The sequence below is a fragment of the Vulpes vulpes genome, chromosome 4 (genome assembly GCF_048418805.1).
Source record: "Vulpes vulpes isolate BD-2025 chromosome 4, VulVul3, whole genome shotgun sequence".
NCBI lineage: Eukaryota > Metazoa > Chordata > Mammalia > Carnivora > Canidae > Vulpes > Vulpes vulpes.
The window spans coordinates 124,660,037-124,675,417 of record NC_132783.1 but is presented as its reverse complement, the minus strand read 5'-3'; the positions used below and the strand labels follow the sequence as shown (position 1 = coordinate 124,675,417).

Genomic DNA, 15,381 nt, shown 5'->3' with positions numbered 1-15,381 from the left:
CTCTGTCTCTCATGAATAAATAAAATTTTTAAAAAATGGAAAATAAAAGAGAAAAAAAAAGACGTTGCTAAATAAAATAAGTGGCACCATTAATAGGATCTATGGATTAGATCATAGCAATGTACCAGTGCTCATAATTCCCTGATTTTGAAGGTCGTATTGTGTTTATGTAGGCAAATGCTCTGTTTGTAGGAATTGCACGTTAAAGTATTCCAAGGTTATGGACCATGATGTTTCCAGCTTACTCTCATTCAGAAAAATTGTTCTTTGGCTGTAATTCCAAACTTTCTGTTAAAGTTTTAAAATATTTTTTAAAAAAGAAGTGCATAAAACTCCAGGCATTGCTACATACAGGAAACATGCTTAAAACATAATGAAAGAATGCAATGGTGGGGTAGAGGAGAAATTTACTGAGAAAATACTACTAAAAAATCTGATGCAGCAATATTTCTGATATAGATAATAGGCTTTATGGGAAAAAATCTTCCCCGGGGGTAAGGCAGACTGTATCATGATGGTAAAAGACAGCATTCACAAGCAATGCATAATAATTCTCAAGGTATATGTGCCTGAAAACATAACTATCAAGTTCAAGCTAACAGTATTACAAGGAGAAATTTTTAGATTCTCAGTGATAGTAGAATATTAAATATACACTTTGTGAGAGAGGAAAAGAGTGAGTAAAGATACCGATTTTGAACTAAAATTAGCTAATTTTAATGGATATTTATAGAAATCTGAACTTTCAAATTAGAGAATTTACATTATTTCAAACACATATGGAAACTACAAAAATTGACCCTTTGTGGGCTGCAAAATGGGCTCAGTAAGCACAAATAAAAAATTTATACATACCATGTTTTTATTAATGTTATATAAAATGGAATGAATAGCCAAACCAATAATATATATACATGTAAATATATCTCCAATAAATGCAATTTATATATAGTTCATCTTGCAATGGATATTTAGAAGGGAACAACAGTTTCAAAATCTGTAGGATGCAAGAAAGAGTGCTTACAGATTAATTTGTAGCCCCAAAAACATATGTTAAGAAAACATTTCAAAATTTAATAGCTATTCTTGAATTTAAGAGCTAAGATAGATCTGATAGAGTTAACCCAAATACATCAAAATGAAATAATATGCATATTTTAGTGAGCTATAGAGCACCAAAATGGTAGAATAATTAAGAGGTCATTCTTTAGGTATATTGTTAAAAATATATTTGCTCTACAAAATGATGAAGAAATAAAGAAAAAAAAAAACCCCAAATTCGAAACATTGTTAGGAATGAAACAAGGAAAATTGGAGACTAAAGAAAATCGACAAATCACTAAATTCTATGGAAACTCTACAGAAAATTTTACTAAAACAGGCAATTTTCTAGACAAATATAATACTATAATGTAACAAATACAAATTACCTACTTGAATACCTATTCAAGTAGTCAGATAAGTAGTTTTCAAATCTCTTATCAAAAAAAGCATTCTACCCAGGGAGTTTTAGACGTGTAGGTCAGATAGTTCCTGGTCTCTGTTCCAGAGCCTGCCAAAGCAGGAGAAGCTCTCCAGCTCATTTTATGTGGTATACTGGGTGCTTTCTCCAGAGACTCCTCACTTCTCCTTTCACCCCATCTCATATCTCTGTCTTTTAAATTGTAATCCATCTCCTATAATCATGAATTACCATATTTTTAAAATAAATTTATTTATTTATTCATGAGAGACACAGAGAGAGAGAAGCAGAGACATAGAGGGAGAAGCAGGCTCCATGCAGGAAGCCCAATGCAGGACTTGATCCCAGGACCCCAAAATCAAGGCCTGAGCCAAAGGCAAATGCTTGACCACTGAGCCACCCAGGTGCCCCCATGAATTCTCCTATTAAAAGTGGCCTGGCAAGTTGCAATTGTCATTTCAATTAAGCAATATTAATTGGGTGGTGTATTGCATCGTGGGCCCTGGAATCATCTTTGGAAGGAAAAGACATCTACAAAGCAGATTGGCTGCTAGCGAGTTGCAGTTAAAGGCTCATTCTTGGGTGAAAATACAATTGACAGCTTACAAACTCCTAAATCATGAAGTCATCTCTGCATGTTCCTCCTCCTTGCCTTTCCCCAAATATTTTGGACTCTTTTGTGGACAGCGCTTTAAACACAAAACAAATGACAAAGACCCATGAAATAAACAGTGGCAAACTAATTGCAGCTGTGCTGCACGAAGCTGCACAATCCAAAGAAGACTGTGATTTAAATGACCAGGTTTAAGCAGGTAGTTTTGCTACTGAGTTACCTGCGGCAAGTCACTCTGTGCTTCGCTTCAAACAGCTGCTACTGCTTCTCCTGTTGGTTTGGCAATATTGCTGAAAAGAAAGGGAATACATTAAGTAATTGATTGGAAATCCTTTTGCAGAGTATAATATGAACAGAGTGGGGTTACTGTTATCATTGTCAGCATCATTAATGTCCAGTGTTTAACATATTTCAGCAGAAGATGTTTCTATTTTAAAAATGAATTTTGAGACCGATTTCAAATGCAAGATGGGTATAACTATGCAAGAAAAAGAACTTGGGGAGCGGTATTATATCTTTTCTAATTTGCTTGTCTTATGGTATATGTTTTCAAATGTTTAACTCTAATGAACATATATTGCGACCCGGTAAACACATGCAGGTGTATCTGTATTGCTATGTGTGTCTCTGTATATGTCTGCGTATATGTCAATATGTCATACAGTGTATGAATAAAAGGTCTCCCCCAAAAGTATCTACTTTACTTTCATGGGTGCGGCCTGATATTTTCTAGTCTGCTGTACTATAGTCCAGTTAATTCTATTTCATTTTTAAAAGCTGCATTTCACGACCTTAGCTTGAAAACTGGTGTTTAAATATATCATTTCTCATATCCATATCTTTTTTGAAGACAACTCCAATGAAAACAACCTATTAATGCTAATGGGATGGGGCCAAGCAAAAGCCAAATATTTCTTCTGTTGGATTCCAGAACAACAAGTACTAAAAATTTATGTTCTGTAGTTGAGGAGTTCTGATTGTGCTACATCCAGACTTTTAAAATTGTAGCACAGAAAGTTGGTAGGAAAAAAAAAAAAAGGCCACTAGATCTTCCAGTTTCCTTCCAATGACCTTTCGTAGGAAGAATGACTAAAGGGAATTCTTGAGGATGAGCTCTCAAGTAAGATGGGAGGGTGTTCTACTCTGTTATATTTTAGAGTGTGAGCTTATTAAATCCAGCTGAAATTTTTGAACTATCATCTCTGTCTTTTTAAAAAAGGGAAATTACCAACCAGAACTTACAATTAGGCAATTAAATACCTCCACATTTCTTTCAGTCACCTTAATCTCTAGTATATACAAGTAGTGAGACTCAGACAGTTTGTAATAGCACAGAATATCAACTTTTTATAAAGTGAGAGGATTTCATCTGCTTAAATTGAATTAAAGTTTTTCATTATATATTAAATTTCAGAAGTAATTTTAACATACATCAAGCCAGAAAGCAGTAAAATCTGCTTTTTAAAACATCTTGAGGAATAACAGTATGAATATACAAAATGATCAAATAATTGAGAGGAGAGGTACTTACTCTTCTCTCTCAGAAGAAAAGCCCTTATAAATGCATTAGGTTTGCTCTGAGCATTTTTGAAAAATCATGAGAATGTACAATTGTTATGTTCCTTTTCTATGCTAAATACCAGGCTTTTTATTTTACTTGTGGCTTTATCCTTGTAACAGGCATATGTGATAGGTAATAACAGATGGGAAAGCTGGGGCTTTGATAATCAGAGATAAATCCATGATTTAGACTCTGGCCTCCCCCTCTGAAACGTCAGCCCTTGACTCCTCAACCCTTGACAGTTTTCAGAAACCCAAGCAAGCATTAGTGTAGACCCACAGCAGATAAGCAGGTATCTACCTCAACGTGTCCTGAACTAAACACCTCCTCTGCTGTCCTGATTCCCCCTCCCACTCCCAAAAGTGAGTCTGACCTTCTGGCAACCTCCTTTTTACTCTCCTCTGTGGATAGGTTCCCTCAATTTACCTAAGCTGGCAACCCAGGCGACCCGGATCCTCTTTTCTTTATCCATCTCTATTCCACTCACACCCAATTATCTCCTGAATGATATTGGCCTCCTTGGTAGCTCTGGACTCTTCTCCTTCTCTCAAGACTAGCTATCAGGACACCTGGATGACTCAGTGGTTGAGTGTCTGCCTTTGTCTCAGGTCATGATCCTGGGATGGAGTCCCGCATCAGGCTCCCCACAGGGGAGCTTCTCCCTCTGCCTATGTCTCTGCCTCTCTCTCTGTGTCTCTCATGAATAAATAAATAAAATCTTAAAAAAAAAAGACTAGCTATCATTACCTGGTCAAACAGGTTCATTCTCATCAGTGCGTTCCTGGCTGTTATTCTGTTCTTCTCACTTATTTTGGATTCCAATGTTCATTCTGCTCCTGTCTGCTCTCTACACAGCAGCTAGAATGATCTTTATATCTTTCATATTATCTCTGATCACATCTTTCTTGTTTCAAATCCTCCTGTGGCTCCTCATTTTCAGAATAATGTCTGTGATCCTTAGCCTGATACACAAAGCTACTTCTCTGTAATGGGATCTCTCCATTCCCTCAACTCTGTCTGTATCTAGCCTTTTTTTTTTTTTTAAGATTTATTCATGATAGACACAGAAAGAAAGGCAGAGATACAGGCAGAGGGAGGAGAACCAGGCTCCATGCAAGGAGCCCAATGCTAGACTCGATCACAGGAATCCAGGATCATGCCTGAGCCAAAGGCAGACACTCAACCACTGAGCCACCCAGGCATCCCTGGGTCTAGCCTTTTTAAATTACTACCAGTTCCTTGAGCAGCTACATTACTAATTCCAAACCTTTGCTTCTAAGTCAGCTTAAAATGCTTCCCTCCAATCCTTTGCATTAGGAACTCCTTACAAGTCCTCTTAAGGTTCTGGGCATACGTATATAATAGTAATTCTCATATGTGTTCTAATCATCCATCTTCCTACCTCTATTAGATCAGGGCCTCCTTTAGGGAAGATCCTATTTTTAATTTATCTTTCCATCCCTAAGGCTCAGCATAATACCTGGCACATAAAAGCGGCAAACTAATATGTTGTGTGAAGCACAATACTGAAGAATATTTTTCATGTGTCAGCCTCTTTAGTACACCAGAAAGTAATGAATGACTTGAGAAGATTAAATTCTCTTCCAAAATATGTCTAATGTACTTATAGGACTTTTGAGTCTAAGAAAAATCACTTTTTTTCAAAAGCGAACTTCCTATCCTGGGAAAGGAGATTTGATTTGAAACTAGAATAACTGTAATTATTTACCTTGTTTTGAGAAATAGGTGATAAGAGAAGAAAAGCCAAAGAAGAATAAATTGGGCATTCACTTTAATATCAACAAAGAATGGAATCTTTATAGAGAGAGTCTGGCAAAATCTCTACCCAGGAAGGTGTGACAAGGACAAATCAAGAGTTCATAGGACATGAATGAAACTCTGAGCCTCGGGTGTGGCTGGGTGTAACTTTCATCGGTAACATGGGAATGAATGAAAAAGCAGTCTATCTAGCATTCATGCTTATGATGAGGCTGGGAAGAGAAGAATTATATGAGGCCATTTTGTAAACTACACAGTGCTGTCAAATATAAGCTTTATGACCATTAGGTTGAAAGAAAAACTGTTTTGTGGAGCTTTCCTGAAAGCTCAACTGGAGTTACAGTATTGCTGAATTAGAGCTTCTCATTATGTGTTGTCTATATTTCCACCCACTGCAGTGTTAGCTCTCCAGGCATAGAGACCACACCTTACAACTTCATGGCTCTAGTGCCCAATTTGATATCTGGGATACAGTGAGTGTTCCATACATGTTTGCTGAATAATTTATCAAAATTACTGTGAGGTGATTGAAGAACATTCATGACAAGTCATCTTTATGGAAAGACTTGGGCACACTTTTGGTATGACTACAGATATTTTGACTGTTCTAATCAACAACATTTCAGAAAATTAAAAGAAGCCAAAGAAAAATAGTTAAGGGTTAATCAAATTCATGAAAGAACCATGGGGTTACTCCAAAGAATTCCCTGTCTTTTTTTTTGCCTTCAGATCCTGATTATTTATTTTAATATTCACCGTCACTTCATTCCACTTTAAAATGACATAAAGCATATTTTTTAAGATTAAACTTTTTAATGGAAAATTTTGCTTACAGAAGAATTGCAAAGATATAAAGAATTTTCATATATTCTTCACCCTATATCATGCTTCTCTAATGTTAACATCTGACGTAACCCATTTATTTTTTTATTTAAAATGAAGTAGAGGGAATTTGAGCAACTCTTTGGTGGGAGTGTCAGAAGAATTATATGATACCTATTGGAAGTAATAGAAAAGAACATTTTAGTTATAGTGCCAGACTTAGGAATCACTGAGTCAATCATAGGTAATTACAGTATGTAGAAACATCTGAACTTAGAACTTTGACCTGTAGAAAAATAAGTCTGAAAGTGACCTCTGTGGATATGTTGCTTGATTCAAAGCTGTTCTTATAGTAATGGATCAAATAAATATTACTCTTTGGAAAATGCTGATAAAAATTTGAATAATTCTGTTCACTGTAATTTAGAAGAGAATTGAAACAATTCCATATCTGTGTATATGTACACACACATTTAACTGAAGATCATGATTAAAATGAAAACATGTTGAAATATATAGGCTTATTGATAGGAAAATATATAAGTTCACACAGTGGTAACTCAGTTTGGCTGAGTATATATAGATTTATACTTATAGCACAGTTAATTTCTTTGAAATATAATCATTTTGGATTTATTTTAACCTTAAGTATTATTTGGCTTCCTTGCAGTGAGTGATGTAAAACAATAAATTATCCAAGCAAGAATTAGTATATGAAAGTAGTTGCTCATAGTATATAAAGTCAGTAAAATGTTTCATATGAAATAAATATATAGGGTCATGTAAACAGATTTTTGTTGATTTTTTTTTACCTTTTAATATACTCTACATATATTCTTTTCCCTTTACTGCATTCTTGCTGCATTATACAAGATAGATAATATTACCTGTGGGTTTCATACTCAAATATTTTAGGTTAGGCTGCTTCTGGAGTCAAGACACATAATTTAATAAAGGAGACCTGGTGAATGTATTCAGATTCCATGGTGTTTTCTCCTTCTTTCTGATACACTTAAAAATGTAAAGACGTCAGGTGATTTACTCAATGAACTAAGGTTTTCAAGTGGATGTCAGTATGTGTCACAGGCCCGAGAACAGCATCAATTGAGTTTTGTACCAAGATATACATCTACTACTCAAGGGAGAGAGGCAGCTTGCCCTGGATTCACTGTATGATCTTGAGTGAGTCACCTCACATTCTTGAACCTCAGTCAACCCATTTGGAGAATTAGGTGAAAGCTAAGCCTTAGTGAGAAACAGATGCTACATCTGAGATGAGTTTTCTTGTGTAAACAAGTAATTCCAAAGTTTAATTCCAAAGAAAGTCGCTGTGTGGATGGCCATGATACATCTGAGGTAGACAGTTGTGTTAAGGCTTTGGAATAATGTTTCTGAATAGAAATTGTAGCATCATAATTTTGCACTTGGGCTTCTTAAAACCATTTTAATCTAATTTTTATTCCATACTGCCCTTTTAAAATATATATACTCTTTTGATTTTTATATAAAATTTGTTTAATGCTCTTGGAGCATTTTTATATAGTAAATTACACTTCTAACAGGTCAATTAAGTTGTCAAGGTAAAGGGAAATATAACTCAAAATAGTCCAGTTATTACCTAGCGAAAGTCAATGAAAGTTAAGGCCTCTTTTCTTTGGGATAAAAGTTAACAACCAAGGGATTTAAAGACATGTGGTTTTAAAGACAACAGCTAAGTTTGCATTTTGGTTTAATTCCCAGTAGGTTACTTGTCACTTTGGTAAATTCTTACATTCTAAAACACTTTGCTACAAAGGAGATAGATAACTTAATAAATCGAAAAGAATTCCTCAAAGGAAAGAAAAGTCCTCTAGAGAAATGCTAGCCGAAGTTGTTTGATTGCTTTCTCTCCTCTACAACTGCTACTTTTGCTGATTGAAATAGCTATGAACATCAAAGTAAGATCTGTGGTTCCAGAAACTCTCCAAGCTTGCCATAGCTCTAAACTTATATTTCCTGTGTTGACTTCATGTATTGCTGTCATCCGTGCACATTTCAAAGCTTCAGGTTAAATGTGCTGTGGTTTCCCATTGCCTAACTTTTTGTATTTTAAAGTGGGAATAAGTAACATGTGAATCAGCAAGCTAATGGATACTGTTGAGAATTCAGTGTTGGCTAGTTTATGATTCTCTGGTTTGTTTTTTGGCAGCTGTGGTGGTCTTGTATTTGACATTAGCTAAGGGAGCAGTAGCTTGGCCTTTAAGTGGAAAACAATCCAGGAATTTCAGAGAAGAACTAAGCAACAAGAGGCCTGGAGCTATTATCTTCTAAAGAGAGATGAAAGGCCCTCCTGTCCCTATGCTTTTCCCTGTTGCCTGCCCAGAATTCTTTTGACTTCAGTGTGAAAAGAACTTATCTTTGGTAGAATGTGGCCATGTAGTAGCTAAGTCTAATTGAGTGAGACACAAAATAACTGTTGGCTAGAGTGTGATTGTTCATGGGAGACCAAGAATGTGTTGGTCAAAGGCTCCTAGGTGGCTGCAGGTTGTTAACACCAGAATCCTGGGATTCCCCTGCCTCTCTCCCCACCTCTCCCCCCTGCTTATGTGTGTACTCTCTTTCAAATAAAGAAAATCTTAAAAAAATATGATGGGCATAAATCTAAAAAGTTGAGGGAGAGGAAATGAGAGAAAACCTATATTTAGACTTAATATCTAGAGAAACTATCTAGTGGAAACATCCAATTTACTCAACATCTTGGGAAAGCAGGCTAGATGAAAGTAGTAAAATATCCATTATTTTGACATTTAAAGAATTTTGAATGAGTTCTCATCATGAATAATCTTATACTGGTCTCCTTTGGAGAAGTTGAATTACAAATATTTTTCTACTGTAAACTTTTTATGTGAGTGGTGTTAGATCTAAATGCCACACACACACACACACACACACACACAGAATTATCATGTTTTTCATATATATATGCATATATATACATATAAAAATTTCCATATATGTGGATGTGGATAACACCCTCAAATGTACACATAATATCTTTCCAGGCTCTTACCAAAGAATATTATTTCAAGATGTACAAAGGAGGAGTAGCTTTTGTTTCCATAAAAGGCCAAATCTAGGAACTGAAAGTCTGACATCCTTGAGTTTCTGGAGTTGAAAGTGAAATTGATGAACATAAAGTAGGACACACATATGGATCTTATGTGAATTGGACCTATGTGCAAATAATTTGTTCTGTTTTCATCTGACGCAGAGTTCAGATCCTGCCAATGTTTTGTGTGGTAAGCATGTTTAAAGGATAAGGGAGTTATATATCAGTAAGAAAAGTTGAGGAGGATAAATTAATGTGCCAACCTTGGCTCTGAAGAATTATACAAACTAATAGTATTAAATGTCCATTATTTGAACATTTCAAATGTTCCTGTGAATACAATTGCTCTCCTGAGGCCATCTTCAGTGGGATTGATATTTATACTTGATCAGAGTGAAAGGCGAAGAGTCCAACAAGTTTGTAGAATTTATGATTCAGAAGGTAGCTTATGAATAAAATTTTACAGAAAACAAGTCTTTAGAAAATGTTTATTCAGCTATCTCCTGTTTTAAGATAGACTGCAAAAGAAATCTATATTTCTACTGGAATTCTTGGCAGAAGCTTAAGATCATTTCATATAAGATTTTAAAACATATCTCCTTAGTTGTATGTCTGTTTTTGAGGAAAAACTCGTTCTGCCTATACAAGCTCTAAAGTCAACATTTGGCATGTACATTATTTATGCTCTGATGTTCAGAGTGTATACAAAACTGAGTGTGTAAACTAGAATATATTTTAATTTGATGAGATGATGGGTTGTTGATCTTAATCAGTGAGTTTAATCTGTTAAATGTGACTGAAAGACTATTTGTTGTGGTGTATGATACCTAAGTAGTTTTATCTTTCCAAGTTCTAATAATTTTAACACTGATTTTCATATTTAGAGACTTTTCTTTGGAGAATTCAAAGCCCTCTGATTAGTATCTTACCCAGCAATTTCTAAGGTAGAGAATTTCAAGAGATACATGGGAGGATAAGCTAAGAGATTTTTCCTGTAAGAAAAATAGAATCTTTTAAAATCAACACCTTACTCTAACTTTTTTCTTCTTCAATTTTAAGAGTGAGTACCTTTGTCCTTTTTTGGAATTAAGAAACTGTAGGAAAAGTGTTTTGCTACAGAGAAGGTGAAGAGGAAGAATGTGGCCCTGGCCCCTGCCATGGTGAAGAAGCAGGAGGCCAAGAAGGTGGTCAATCCCCTGTTCGAGAAAAGGCCTAAGAACTTTGGCATCCGACTGGACATCCAGCCCAAGAGGGACCTCACCACTTTGTCAAGTGGCCAAGCTACATCCGGCTGCAGTGGCAGAGGGTCATCCTGTATAAACGTCTCAAAGTGCCTCCTGCCATTAACCAGTCTACCCAGGCCTTGGACCACCAAACAGTTATGCAACTGCTTAAGCTGGCCCACAAGTACAGACCAGAGACAAGGCAAGAGAAGAAGCAGAAGCTGCTGGCCCTGGAGGAGAAGAAAGCTGCGGGCAAAGGGGATGTCCCCACTAAGAGGCCACCTGTCCTTTGAGCTGGGGCTAACACTGTCACCACCTTGGTGGAAAACAGGAAGACTCAGCTGGTAGTGATAGCCCATGATGTGAATCCCATTGAGCTGGTTGTCCTCCTGCCTGCCCTGTGTCGTAAGATGGGGGTTCCCTACTGCCTTATCAAGGGGAAGGCCAGGCTGGGGCGTCGGCTCCACAGGAAGACCTGCACCACTGTTGCCTTCACACAGGTTAACTCGGAAGACAAGAGAGCTCTGGCTAAGCTGGTAGAAACCATCAGGACCAATTATAATGACAGATACGATGAGATCCACCGCCACTGGGGAGGCAATGTCCTGGGTCCCAAGTCAGTGGCTTCCATCGCCAAGCTAGAAAAAGCAAAGGCTCAAGAACTAGCCACCAAGCTGGGCTACATGGATGCTGTTGAATTTTCTGTACGTAAAAGTAATAAAAGGTTGTCTTTCAAAAAAAAAAGTGTTTTGCTCAATTAATAATTGTTCTACCTCAACACTAAATTGAGATGGATTCTTTTACCTCCATTCAGGGATTCAATGAGTACTTCTCTGCCTCAGAGAGGAGCTAGGAGCATGAGGTGATTTAACTGGTATTGTTAATTTCATAATACTGGTTTTCTTCTACCGTTTTGTTTGTTTGTTTGTTTCTTTTGTTTTGTTTTACCCAGATTTCTTTTCAGGAGCATCAAATAATTATGGAAAAGAGGATTAAAGTTCTTCTATATCACTCTACCTGGTCACCAATCTTCAACATGTCTAGCTCTTTACTACTTTATCCTCTTTGTGAAGGACATCAATTGTATTTCCTTGTACAGAATCTGGCCACTTTTTTTTTTTTTTTTTTTTTTTTTTTGCAACAACTCTCTGATTTATTTTGAGGAATCCCTTTCTTCCATCCTCAGTCCATGTGGTTTAGGTTGGATTACTTTCTCCACTTGGAGCCATGGGTGGCTATATGATCCTGATTTATCCATCAGAACATTCTACTCCAGGTGCCTGGGTGACTTCTGTCAGTTAAGTGTCTGCCTTTGGATCAGATCATAATCCCAGGGTCCTGGGATTGAGTCCCGCATAGAGCTCCCTGCTCAGCGAGGAGTCTGCTTCTCCCTGTGCCCCTCCCACAACTCATTCTCCTGCTCTCTCTCTCTCAAAAATAAATAAAATCTTTTCTTTTTTCTTTTTTAAAGAGCATTCTATTCCTCTGACTGCAATGATATCCAAATCAGGTTAATGATATTTAATTCTGGGATTTCTGTTAGATTAAAAAAAAAAAAAAAGGAAAAGTTCTTTCCATCAGACTTACTAAACTATAGGGAGATCCTCTCGCAAGGAGAAAAATTACCTGACCAAGAGGGTGACCCAGAGGAAAGTAGAACAATTGCTGGTAATATGTGAATACATGCATTTACCTGTACCTGGAGATTACTAGTCCAGGACCTTTGAACTTTGAATACTTTCCTCAATTTATTTATTTAGGTGAGTTCACTTTGAGTTGAGTTTATGTCATTTAGGCCAAAAGAATACTTCTTTACATTATATTCCAAAATAACTTACACTTAGTATAATATAAAAAATACCAACATGTTGCTTATGATGTTTATCTGTGAGCTAGTTGAAAACTTCCCACAATCTGTCATGAGTGCATGCTAAGAATATCATCTTCATAATAATTTTCTCCTGTCATGTTTTAAAATCTAAAATATAATTATTAAAGAATCACAGAATTTTCAAGCTGTCCGGTGCCTGTGTGGAGGCTCATTAATCCCTTGAAGACTGTTAGAAGCAACTCAAAAAGTGGTAATAATAACCCTCCCTGCCTTGCTGGGATTGATGTACAGGTTATAGGACATAAAGCATGTAAAGAGCTGAGCCTAGTGGTAAGCACACATAAGATGTTTAATAATTGCCTACAATTATGTTTAATGTCTGACTCTGCTTCCTGGAATAGGAGTTCTTTGAGGACGGGGACAGTATCACATATATTGCCATGTCTGTGGTACCAAGCTCCATGAAGTTATGAATTAAGTTCATATTTCTATAAGTTGTTTAGAAAAGTTCTGTTGCTTCAAGAAATCACACACCCCCGATGGAAGAATTCTACACACAAAATCTGTACTGCAGGAAGAAATGGGCCCTGGGATTTCTCCTGTTCTTTCTCATACATTAAGACGCTATATGGTTTAGCTAAAAAAACATGATCCTCCCCTCACTGGGGACTTTGTTGAAAGTGTTTCTGCTGCATTAGATGGGAGACTGAAATTAACTGAAATCTAACACACATCAAGGGATCATTTTCCCTGAAGAATAATAAAGGTAAAATAAAAGAATCCTGTTAAATATGTGCTTGTCTTTTGTGGAATATTTTAAAGGGAATGAACCATTGTGGGCAAGTTGGCCTGGTCTTTATCCACTTCCTCAACAACTGTCTTATTTTAGATAAATAGCAGGCGTTTTCTTTAGAAACATAAAGTGTCAGGCATTAACAGTGTTTTTATTATTTATATTCTGAGCTTCATTATGCTTGATGCTGTCTCATTTTTTCCATTATAAACCCCTTCTTCTCAAGGGGCTGTAACTGCCCCAATAAAAAGAATGGCTTTAGGCAAACACTGGAAGCATTTGCTCTTAGCTTAGGAGGACTTTTGTTTTTCCAGGTCTTGAAAATGAAAATCCATTAAATTCTTTTTAAATTATGGGAGTATTAAAGTGAGAAAAAAACACCCCAGAAATTACTGCTTTCATATGTGTCTCTTTACTACCTGGGGTCAGAATTTGTTTTGAACAGCTGCAGGACCCGTCTGATTATATTAACAGCCCCTCCTTTATTATCTGAGATAATTCAGTAATGTCCATATGTACCCTGTCCACTGGCTTCCTCAGAGATGCTTCCTGGAGATGGTTTGTTTAGTAGTTTGTATGGGTCATTTCTCTTTCCCTGATAGATGACCCCGTATTCCCAAGAAGAAAGCATTTGATTCAGAACACGGCCAACTACCCTCAGGGAAACATTGTGGTGAGCTGTCATCCTGAGGGCAATGCACCTATAGTGGACCATGTTATTCTGAAGATGATGATGTGTTAAAAACAACTTAAATAATGTCGCTCCCTATTTTGCTCCCAGAGAAGTACTGATCTAGAGACTGTCATGGACTCAGGTTGTGGGCCATAGATAAATTCAGGCTGAAGATGAGAACATAGAGATACATTTCAGAGACTCACAAGAAGTTTGAAGTCTATGCATGACATGATTTTGAGACTCTGGTTGTACCAGAATGGTCCTAAGTCTCAAGTTACGGCTGGGGATGATCTCTGCAGCTGAGTTATACCAAAGAGTCCCCAGCATCATTAATATTCTTTTCTTCTTCTTCTTTCCAGCCCACTACTGTCTCAGAATGGGTATTTTAAAAACAAGATTTCTAAAAGAGAGACTTTAATTTTTAGATGTGCTGCATTCTGGAATGTTCTGGAAAGAACTTTTCATACTTTTCACAAATCCCTATTGTTAAGAAATATTGTTAACAATAGTGATTTCTGTGATGTTGATCCTATTCTCCTTCCCCACTGGATAAATCAATTGAAAGAAGAATGGATAAATTAACTGAGATATACTCATACTATGGAATACTCTACAATAGTTACAAGAAATAAGTATGAACATAGACAAATTTTTAAAACAATGAATGGTTAGGTTGATTCCAGGTGTTCACCAACACAAGCATTGTTGCAATAAACATTTCTATACATATTTCTTTATACATAAGTGCAAGAGTTTCTCAAAAGCCTATGTTAAGAAGTGAAATGTGTGGATTTTGAAGGATATGTACATTTTCAGCATTATTAGAGATTGTAAAAATCTCTCTAAATAGATTTTTTTAACCAATTAGTAACATTTGACAGCTCTCGTTTTTGCCTAAAATTTACTTTTAGAATAGATTAGAGGCAGAATTATAAAGCAGTGACAATAAACAATGTTATGAAAGTTGATTGTTTATAAAGGAAAAAATATTAGATTCATATATCACATCATACAAAGGAAGATAACTAATTTTTTCTAAAGGTTTTTAGAAGCAAATATAGGGGAGATTTATTTTATTTTATTTTATTTTATTTTATTTTATTTTATTATTTTGTTTTATTTTATTTTATTTTTTTATTTTTTTATTGGAGTTCAATTTGCCAACATATAGCATAACACCCGGTGCTCATCCCATCAAGTGCCCCCTCAGTGCCCATGACCCAGTCATCCCCACCCCCACCCACCTCCCTTTCTACTACCCCTTGTTCGTTTCCCAGAGTTAGGAGTCTCTCATGTTCTGTCTCCCTTTCTGATATTTCCCACTCATTTTTTATCCTTTAGGGGAGAATATTTTGGAGAAGACATAAGACTACAAAATGTAAAAATGCCAAATTTGATTGTATCAAAATGAACAAATTCTAAAGAAAACATGCACCTCACAAAGTTATTATTATTATCCATTATTTTAGATGCATATGGCTAGCAAGATGTTATTACCTAGGATATATAAATAATTCATGCAAATCAACATAA

At 36.2% G+C, this 15,381-nt stretch overlaps 1 pseudogene; it reads left to right on the top strand.

Annotated features, from left to right (window-relative positions):
- Positions 1-2,081: 2,081 nt before the first annotated feature.
- LOC112933790 (large ribosomal subunit protein eL8 pseudogene) lies at positions 2,082-13,914 on the top strand (annotated as a pseudogene).
- The last annotated feature ends 1,467 nt before the right edge of the window (positions 13,915-15,381 follow it).